Source organism: Ixodes scapularis, unplaced genomic scaffold (assembly GCF_016920785.2).
Source record: "Ixodes scapularis isolate PalLabHiFi unplaced genomic scaffold, ASM1692078v2 PGA_scaffold1__304_contigs__length_218370807, whole genome shotgun sequence".
NCBI lineage: Eukaryota > Metazoa > Arthropoda > Arachnida > Ixodida > Ixodidae > Ixodes > Ixodes scapularis.
In genome coordinates this window covers 80,714,594-80,725,564 of record NW_024609846.1, presented here as the reverse complement: position 1 = coordinate 80,725,564, position 10,971 = coordinate 80,714,594, and positions in this window count along the sequence as shown.

Sequence of the window (10,971 nt, the reverse complement as noted above, 5' to 3'; positions counted from 1 at the left end):
TGACTTGTCTCTTTTTTGTTTGGCAATAGAGCCTCCCTATTTGGCAACACACTCAGTGGCGCCATCTATTGGGTAGCCCCGGCAAACATTTGATTCACGTATAATTCCTAGATTATTACTCATCGTTCTTTTATCTATGAGGGAATTAAGTCGGACAGTGTTATAAGTGTCCATTTCCAGTCGATAGCGTGTATATTCGATTTCGCAAATGCTGCCAAATCCGCCGCCTAGTTCAGAACCGAAAGTAGTTGGGGGCTATGCAGAGCTCTTTATACTGAGAGTGCTTGGCCAGTGGGCGGAGCTTGCTGCCCGCTAAAAGCACCGGATTTTGCGATAACACAATATGGCGTTACTTCTTTCTCTACTTTATTCCTGAGAAATCGCATAGAGTTCCTATGAGTCAGAGCCCCAAAATGGCGGTCGGAAGTAGTCATCCCCCGGTTGTCAGACTACGCTGCTGTGGTTGCCAGACTGTCAAAATCTTAAGAAGGCCAGACTCTCTCAGTATAAACGGCTCTGAGACTGTGCACACTGGCACCACCACGTTTCAACTCACGCGAGAAAGAGCGAATAAAATGCCTGGACTGCAGTGTGGCCGTGCAAGGGCGCCGCCAGTGTCGTGTTAGCTAAAGTTCCTTGATGCTTCTTTTTACAAGAAGCGACAACTAAACGAATGACGAAGCACATACCGAAGGAACAAAATGGTGTCATTGAGTTCATTCTTCTCCTGTGTGCCGCCATTCGCTTCCTACACCCTGCATCGTCACGCGGTCGGCGCTTCAAAAAATGTCACTATACTTAAAGTCCCTTTACACAAACCAAACACCCGTGACCCAGTCGCGTCACGCACACGCCCTTCTTAGCGGACGGATATGACGTTGTTCAGCCTCATCCGGTCGTTTTATACCGATTATGAGGCGATCGTTATGAGACTCAAGTGTGATGGCCTTTTTGACCGCTAAAGAGCGTTTAAAAACGACGAAGTTCAAATAAAAAACGTCAAATCTGTTAAATAAGAAAAAAAAAAAAAAAGACGTGCAGGTGACGTGGATGGTTGGAACTCCCGTATGGACGCTTTAAACACGTGCCAAATTGAACCGCTGTCACGTTCTTCGAGGGACAACCGGCGTAAGAAAAAGAGGAGAAGCGCAGAAGATCGCGCGTCCGCTCCGCTCGGGCTCCGGCTCCGGCTCCGGCTCCGCCATCAACGCACCTGCTCACCAGGCGTCAACGCAACCGGAACGAGCATACCCGGCTCCGTCTCTGCATCCTGGGCCGATCTCAAACATACCTGCCTCCGTCCACCGTGGCAAGGCATCGGACTCACCACGGTCAAGGGAACCAGCAACGCAAGTCACGGTCCGCTGGTGGCTATGCGTATTTGACGTACGTGTTTTGAGCGACCAGTCTTTATGTTTTTTGCTCTTCGAGGATTCTTTTTCTTCTCTTCCTTTTCTTCCCTTGTTTATTGCTGTTTGTTTTAAATATATGCTTGTATCTGCGTCTCAGTCTCCTGATCTCTTTTCTCATCATCCCGGACGAACCCTGGCAGCCGCCATTGCCGACCTTCTCTTACCGAGATGTTGGCCACTGAAGCGGGCGTTGACGAGCCTCCACAAAGGCCTATGCCGGGGAGAAGGACACAGTAGCATTTAAAAACGGTAGAACGCCCAGCAGCACCTCTGTCTGCTGGGCGGTGGAACGCCCAGCAGACAGAGATGGCAGCGCGCAGTTTTGCAAAGGTCTTATCTTATCATCTTATGTTATCTTTTCTTATGTTCAAAGTTGGCTGGGTCGCATTCAGTCGTAATGGTACGGGATGACTCGGAACACCAACAACTGAAAAAGCTATGCTTCGTTTCACCTAAGCCAAAGCACAGTTTAACACTAGAAAACACAAACAGACGCACAGACTAAAAGCGCAAAGCCTCGCGGAATGACAGTGAACACCGTGACATTGCGTATTTAGTGCTGCTTGTTTGGCCAAAGATTCTCGCGGTGATGAAGGCGTAAGCACGTGTGCCTTTCTGAGAAGTCTTTCATCTCATCAGAATTACACGCCGGTGCTGTCCGAATTATGTTGAAGTCTTGCGCTAGGGAAAAAAAAAAGTTGCGAGCAGATCGAAAAGAGAAACGTTTAGTTCACTGTCGCAAACGATACAAAGATCAAGGCCACGAATAAGTGGTGATATGTACAAATTACCGCGAACAAGTGACAGTTTAAAAGTTACCCCCCCCCCCCCAAAAAAAAAAAAAAAAAAAAAAGGTGAGCTTTTTTGGGGGGGTTTGTGGGTGATTGAAATCATACACAAAGAGAGGAACGATGTTGATAATTTTGGGGTTTTAATGGCGCAAGAGCTACCAGGCCATCTGCGTCAAACGATAGTAACAATCAGCATACTTTGGTGAGGGTTTTACCAAAGTGCAACCTAGGACTTGGTAAAGCTTTATTTGGTATAAAATGCCAATGCTAGTAAAAAAAGTCTATTACCCTGCTAAAAGGGACTATAGGATTCTCCCCCAGCAGGAGGGCCGGATGAAACGGGATCTGTTGTCGAAACAACTCGGGAAAATAAATACGATGCTTGGACTCTTAATTGAGCGGGACAGGACCACAAGATATGTAAGATTGTAAGAGTATCACCACATTGATCACAAACACGTGGATCTTCCCCCCAAAGCAGGTACTCATGAGTGATAAAGGAATGCCCCATCCTCAGACGGCACAGCAATGTTTCATAAAGACGACTCTTCCATGAAGAGCTTTCCCAGGCTCCAAGAACAGGCTTTGTAACTTGGAGCTTGTTTTCACACTCCTTGTCCCATTCCAACTGCCAACAACGAAAAAGTGATGACTTTACTAAAGGCTTTATGTCCTGATATGGTAAACAGGAAGACGATTGGACAAGGTTTCCCACAGACCCCGCAAGCCTGTCGGCCTTCTCGTTGCCCTCTATGCCAACGTGACTAGGTACCCAACAAAATATTATGCTTTGATCGTCATGTAGAGCAGTGTTGAGTTTGCTCTGAATATGTTGCACAATCATGCTTTTAGTGTCTTTAACAGAGCAAAGTGCAACAATCACACTTTGAGAATCAACAAACAGAACAGCCCTATAGTTATTTTCTTACGTAGAATGTAGTCTATTGACATTGATACTGCACAGAGTTCTGATAATGCTGGCAAACGAATTAAGTCGTTTAACTTTAGAGAAGTGTTCTGAATACACAGCGCAGCCAACAAAAGATCAAGTCTTGGCGCCATTTGTGTAAACATGAAGATAACCATAATACCTGATTTGTATTTCACAAAACTCTTGCAGTATTACAGCATGGGAAATGCCATGTTTGTTAAATTTTGTGAGCGACCAGTCACAGGCAACTGGCAGTGTCTTCCAGGGTGGAATACGGTCGTCGACATTTCGAATGAGGCCGACCTGATCCGATGAAAGATGCAGTGAAATGCAAAGTTCTTCAATTCGGGAGCTTAATGGTGTCACAATTCTTGGCTTGTTGTTAAAGAGACGAGAAAGCCTCGACGTTGTAAGGGAAGAGTAAGTGGGGTGTTGAGGGTCGGTCAGAATCTTAAAATCGTACGTTAGGCTAAGATAGGTACGTCGTTTGTTCAGTGATAGCTCATTAGCTTCTGCACACAAACTGGGAACAGGGGACGTCCGGAAAGCACCAATTGCTAGTCTCAACCCAAGGTGGTGAACTGGGTCTAACATCCTGAGGGCAGATGGCCGGGCCGATCCATACACTACCGCACCAGAGTCAAGACGAGATCTTACAAGGGCACTGTACAACCGCAGAATGTATTTTCTGTCAGAACCCCATGACTTGTGAGATAGAACTTTCAAAAGATTCATAGACTGAAGACATTTAGTTTTTAAAGCTTTCAGGTGTGAAATAAAATTAAGCTTTTTATCAAATATCACACCAAGAAATATGTGCCCTTTCCTGACAGGTACAGGGTTTCCATTTAGTTCCAGTGACGGGTCCAATGACAGCCCACGACGCAAAGTAAAGGGCACACAGACTGTTTTGGATGCAGAGAACCGAAACCCGTTCTAATCAGCCCACTTGGAAAGTTTGTTTATGGCTATCTGCAATTGGCGCTCACAGCTGGAAAGGTTACAAGAGGAAGACGAGATCTGTATATCATCAGCGCAAAGAGAATATGAAACAGAAGGAGGCAGCAGTCGTGCAATTGAATTCATTTTTATCACAAATAAAGTCACGCTCAAGACTCCTTTTTGAGGGACTTCATTTTCTTGCACGTAGGAATCGGATAGGTTGGAGCCAAGACGAACTTGAAAAGTCCTGTTTGTTAGATATTCCCTTATGCATTGCAGCATATGGCCACGGATGTTACATGCATACAGATCTTGAAGAATCCCATGTCTCCACGCTGTATCATATGCCTTCTCCAAATCGAAAAAATCTGCAACACAGTGCTGCCGGTTTACAAATGCCTCACGTATCACTGTTTCCAAGCGTACAAGTGATCGAGAGTAGAACGACCTCGGCGGAATCCACACTGGTGGTTATCAAAGGCCCTCTGTAGTTCCAATACATACACCAGTCGCCTGTTTACCAGCCTTTCAAACGTTTTTCCGAGGCAGCTCGTCAGTGCGATTGGGCGGTAACTTGATGGCTGTGAAGGATCTTTATTAGGTTTTAGAAGGGGAATAATATGTGCATGCCTCCAAGTCTGAAGAAAACAAACCTTTTCCCATAAGGAATTAAAAAAAAAAAAAAGAAGAAGGTTTGCAAGGGATTCCGTGGACAGGTTACGAAGCATTTCATAGTGAAGCCCTTCGGGCCCAGGAGCAGATAGCTTTCTTACATTAAGGGCCATCTCAAGTTCATATCGCGTAAATGGCCGATTATAAGAGGCTGCCTTTCCTCCAGTTTCGACTAACTTAAACTGTGCTAAGTTAGCACTGTAGTTGGCTGAGCTAGATGAATTATAAAAATGTTCCCCGAGGATGTTAGCTATGTCTTTTAATGACGAACAAGGAGCATTAAACGTTGGGATGGCAAAGCACCTATAGTCCCCATTTACTTTCATATATCTGTCCCAGGCCTCTTTGACAGGGACAAAATAGTTAGAGAGACAGGTCCTTCATCCAAGACTTCCGTTTTGCCCGCTTCCTAGTCCAACGAGCCTTGGCTTTTCGGCGCTTGAACTCCACAAGGTTCTGTGAAGTGGGATATCTACGAAATCTTTCCCAGGCCCTGTCTTGATCTGCCAGGGTTGCGGCAGACTCCTTGTTCCACCAAGGTTTGCATTTTTTTTTTTGGCACATTACCAGAAGTTTGTGGAATAGTGCGCTGAGCAGTATCTGCTCAGTAACATGAAGTGTAACGTTCTCGGGTGTTATAGAAGACAGAATCGAAGGATCTAAAGGGAAGTGAAGATTAAAAAGCATCCAGTCAGCCTTGTCTAACTTCCACCTAGGGGCACGCTTTAAAAGATTAGGTTATGGAACGGTATTTTCTAAAACAATAGGATAATGATCACTATCCAAAAGGGTTATGGAGAACCTTCCATAAAAAGCAAGGAAGTAATACGAAGCGAAGAAAGATCAATAGATGTGAATGAGTTGTGTGTCGCAATAAGAAAAGTTGGCTCTTTCCCGTTAAGAAGACACAGCCCAGAAGACAATAAAAGACGTCCAATAACACCACCCCGGGAGTCTTGACGGGTACTACCCCACATGGGGTGATGAGCGTTAAAATCACCCAAAATTAAAAACGGTTGAGGAAACTGTCCTGCAAGCCCCTGCAGCTCTTGAAGATTCAAAGGAACATTTGGTGGTAAGTATAAAGAAACAAGCCTTACAAGGCGGTCCACGAGGAGACGCACTGCAACAGCCTCCAGGGGTGTGCGGAGTGGAACTTGAGAGCAAGCGACTCCACTCTGCACAACTATACACGAACTCATCTCTGTTACGTCACGGCGCGGTGGTGGCGCGTCGGACGCACTTCCGGTCCGGGGTTGTGGGCGGAATTGCCCATCTGATACGTGTACTCCTGCGTTGTTTTGAAAGGAACCAGGCAAAACCTGCCTTCTTGTCAAAATGCTGCGATTGGGGCTGTACCAAAAGGGTCGAGAAAGGTTTGAAGGTCAGTTTTCATGCGCTCGGCTCGTCCGAGAACGTGGATATGTGCCGTGAAAAGTGGAAACCAAACGCCGTCGAACCACGATTGCTTGGGTGGGAAGCAATTTGGGCTGAATGCACGGATACTTATGGCCATCAGATTTATTTGTTTTGTTCCAAAATGAACGCCGGAAAACCGTCAAGTTGTACAGACCACCTACGGACTACGTTCAGTGCGTCTTCAAGTTCAAACGCTCGCCTGATCGTTCGAACTGTCGTCTGCTCTTTCAAACGTTTCTGCTTGTCGTCTGCTCTTTTAGAGGACACCGGCCCGTAGACCAAACGTGGGCCCGGTACTTGCGATAAGAAGTAAGTGCATACCTCAAAAGACTTAAGTTTGAAGGTTGGTAAGCAGGCTCGACGTAAACAGTAGATACAAGAAGATGTTGATCATTGTTACCAGTAGCTATCACCGACTTGTTATGCCTGATTCACTTGGTTAGATTCTGCTTGCGATTTTCAGTATCGACGTCGACCATCTCAGCATTTCACATTTCGGATTACGGACTGCGTTCACGCATTTGCAAACCGAGCGACGTCGCTACTGACAATTGCGAGCGAAATCTCATCATGTGAATCAGGCTTTAGCGTACATTCTGCGGCGTCCACACGGAATGAACCGCCGCATGTCACATTATTAAAGCGAAGTTTTGCGGTGTAACGAGCCTCGTTAATTTCGCTAACGCCGCTCAAGTAGTCAGACATCGTTAGGAGGACGTAGATTCAACAATTCCAACGCGAAAAAGAGCACGCGGACTCACACCGACGCCGACAACATTGCATTTCAATGGTTTTTTTATGGGCGACGGCGAGCTTCTTGCCCACACCCCCATCGCGCATGCGCGGCGCCGGTGGCATCCGCTAGGGGCGCTCCGGTTTGTTTGTAAACATGAGTTGGTGTATACTGCAACGCCACCACAAGGAGTGAAAGCGGGACGGTCTTTCCTGAAAACCTGATGACGTCTTAAAATGTTAAAAGAATTAGAGTGAAGATGGGTTTCTTGCAAGGCAAGAGCAATGGGTCGAAGCTCATCCATGAAATGATTGACATCATCAATATTTCTTAAAATACCGCGACAGTTCCATTGCCTAAAATGTAACTTCGTCATCTATTAAAAAAGTGTGTAAATATATAAATATAAGGAGATAAAACCTAGCCAAATAAATAAAACTATGGAGAGCCAACTCGAGCTGGTGGAAGATGTGACGGCAGCTATCGGGGCCATCACTTGGGCGCTACTACAGGTTGCTTCTTTTTAGATTTACGAGAAGCTGTCCCCCATTCCGTACCATCCTGGTCGGACCCAGGAGTAGACTGACTCTCAGCATCAGTTGGTATCTCCATGTCCTGGGAAGTGTCTGATGGATGGAGTATGACGGAGCTGGTCCGGCCTGGCACGCGCGGGGGAAAACCCCGGCCACGACCGGATAGAGGAGTGGCGGACGTACTGGGTGAGGGGTCATCCAAGCTCGTCTTGACACCTCCTTTCACAGGCGCTGCATGGGCACCATGCTGCCCCTTCGATACGGGGACCCTCTCCAGCGAGCAGGAGTGGCAGGAGCCCCGAGAAACTCGCTCCCTCTCCCTAGAAGGTCCCCTTCTAGGGAGAGGGAGCGAGTTTCTCGGCTCCCTCTCCCTCTAGGAGAGGGTGCAGGCGTGTTGGGCAGGCGCGGCTGCTGCCGGCCAGAACTGCCGGCCTGTCCTTGGCATACCTCGGCAAACCTCACTCATGAGGGCCCTCTCTCACCCTCACTCACCCTCATCTTCACAGGTGAGGTGAGGGTGAGTGAGTTTCTGAACCAGGAAAATTCATGAGTGTGAGGGTGAGTGAGGGCTGTGAGGGCGGTGAGGGCAGTGAGGGCTGTGAGGGCGGTGAGGGCCGTGAGGGCGGTGAGGGCCGTGAGGGCCGTGAGGGCGGTGAGGGCCGTGAGGGCGGTGAGGGTCATGAGTGCGTGAGGGGCGTGAGGGCGGTGAGTGGCGTGAGGGCCATGAGTGCGTGAGTGGTGTGAGGGCGGTGAGTGCGTGAGGGGTGTGAGGGCCATGAGTGCGTGAGGGCAGTGAGTGGCATGAGAGGCGTGAGGGCCGTGAGGGCCGTGAGGGCGGTGAGTGCATGAGGTGTGTGAGGGCCATGACTGCGTGAGGGCGGTGAGTGCGTGAGGCCCCCTTTAGATCGAGCATCTTTCTCAGCAATTTTGGTGTTAATGGCGGGTTGTTCTCTAGCTTTCCCTAGATCGACACGAATTGCTGAGATGGGGTCCGGCTCGAAATAAGCAAGCAACTCGGAGCAATTCGAATACGTTTGAAGCGGCTGCATCCAGTCAGGGGCGCAAAATTTTCACGTGATACCTCGTGCCGGTGATGATGACACCGAATGACTTGGTTCTGGTTTTAAATCTATCGTTTTTTTTGGAAATAAACTGTTTCAGAAAGGTGCATTAGTATTCTTAACGAGGTTTAAATGCATAAAAACACGTTTATAACGCGTGATTCTGTTTAAATAGTGCAAGAAAAAATAAAATTGTATGATGACGATGGCAAATTGCAGCAATTGGTTGCTGCGTGTGATCGCGGGCGGCCCGTGTTGCTGGTGTTGCGCCGTAAAGTTTCTGGGCGAAATTGCCCCATCTGAAGCTGGCCTGAGTGGCGTGAGGGGTGTGAGGGCCGCACGGGCGGTGAGGGGCGTGAGGGCGGTGAGAGGCGTGAAGGCGGTGAGTGGCGTGAGGGCGGTGAGTGGCGTGAGGGCCGTGAGGGCGGTGAGGGCGGTGAGTGGCGTGAGGGCCGTGAGGGCGGTGAGGGCCGTGAGGGCGGTGAGTGGCGTGAGAGCTATGAGTGCGTGAGGGTCGTGAGGGCGGTGAGGGCCGTGGGGGTGGTGTGGGCCGTGAGGGCGGTGAGGGCCGTGAGGGCGGTGAGTGGCGTGAGGGCGGTGAGTGTCGTGAGGGCCATGAGTGAGTGAGGGGCATGAGGGCCGTGAGGGCGGTGAGGGGCGTGAGGGCCGTGAGGGGCGTGAGGACCGTGAGGGCGGTGAGTGCGTGAGGGCCGTGAAGTTCAGTGAGGGTGAGTGAAGGGCTGAAGGTGAGTGTGACTGTGAGGGTGAGGGTGAGTGAGGGGCTGAAGGTGAGTGTAGCTGTGAGGGTGAGGGTGAGTGACGGGCTTAGGTGAGTGTGGCTGTGAGGGTGAGGGTGAGTGAGGGCGACCTAAAATGCCGACCTCTGGTCCTTGGTTGGATGGAGGGGCAGCCTGCGTGCTACCACCAGGGGCTGGAGGAAGCTGCTGCTGCCCCGGTCGGGGAGCCGGGGCCCTAAGGTCGGCCGCCAAGATCTCGGGAGAGACCTGGGTGGCCGTTGACTCTGAGCGCGGTGCAAGGCCCTTGCGCACCGCCTCAGCATAACTACCCTTCGACAAAAAGGAAAGACGCTTTTTTTGCTTCTATGTATGTGACATTTTCTTTGACTTTAAGAGCAAGAATATCTTTTCCTTGCTGAAAGAAAGGACAGCTGCGGTGGTAAGCGGGGTGTGGTCCACCGCAGTTAGCGCAATGGGCCACGGCCTCGCAAATGTCGGAGACGTAGCCTTACTTCACACTTTGCACATGTCTCCCTTCCACGACACTGCGTTATCCGTGGCCAAAACGCTGACAACGGAAGCACCGCTGTGGGTTACGGACATAAGGGCGGATGCGGCAATTAAGGTACCCCGCTTTAATTGTCTCTGGTAGAGTGTGCCTCTCGAAAGTCAAAATAACATGCTTGGAGGGAATTTCTTCACCATTCTTTTTAACATTATTCGTTTGACGGCGACGACATCAGAGCCTTCGAGGCCCTCAAGAAGTTCCTCCTCACTGGTATAAAGGAAGTCATCCTCAGAGAGGACACCACGAATGGTGTTAAGTGTGCGGTGAGGGCTCATTGCCACTTTCAAGTCAACAATGTTGGTCATTTTAGAGAATGCTTCACTCTGTTTTTTTTTTTGTTTTTTTGACAATGGAGCTTCTTAGCCTTACAGGAGAACCCTTCAAGGTGCTCGAGAACTTTAGCTACAACAAAAGGTGAGACCTTTGCAACTGATTTTTGTTCATCCAGCGAATGAATGACAAAAAACTTTGTAAAGGTTTCTTCCTTGGATTCTTTTTCAATGGCTTTGTGTTCAAGGCAGCGCCTTTTAAAGGCCTGCCCTGAACGAGGTTTGGAGGGGTGGGGCGCCATAGGAAGGCAAAGAGTGTTCAGAATCCGCGGTGCACCGCCCACCACCGAGCTCAACAAGGGGTTAGGTAACGCACCATAACAAGAAGGGCTTGGCTGGAGACATTACGCTAACAGTGCTGCCGGGAAACTATAACCAAGTGTGGATCTGGACGAGGGTATCTGTCACCACCCAAGGTTAGCCCTTGCCGCCAAAGAAGGTGAAATAAGAAGGAAGAGGAGAAGAAGAAGAAAGGTATAGAAAGGAGAGGTGGAGAAAGGCGACTGGGGGGGGGGGGGGGGGGAGACTGAATCATCCTGGTCGGGCCCGTCTACGAGAAGCAGGGGCCGGAGCGGTGTATTGCCTTGCCCGGGGGGCCCCGAAGGGTCCAAAGGAAACCCCGGGCTGAGCTCAACCGTAAGGATCCCCCTTTCCCCGGACACGGGTACGCCACGCACAGCCAGACGTGGGTGGGCGAACCCACATGGCTCGGAGTTCCCAGTGACGCCACTCACCAAGCACCTATAGTAAAAGTAGGTGCCCCCTGCGTGCGGGTATGGTGGCCCATGTGGCTGGGGTCCGTGGTGACGATACTTACCAAGCACCTAGCACATAGGCGTGGAC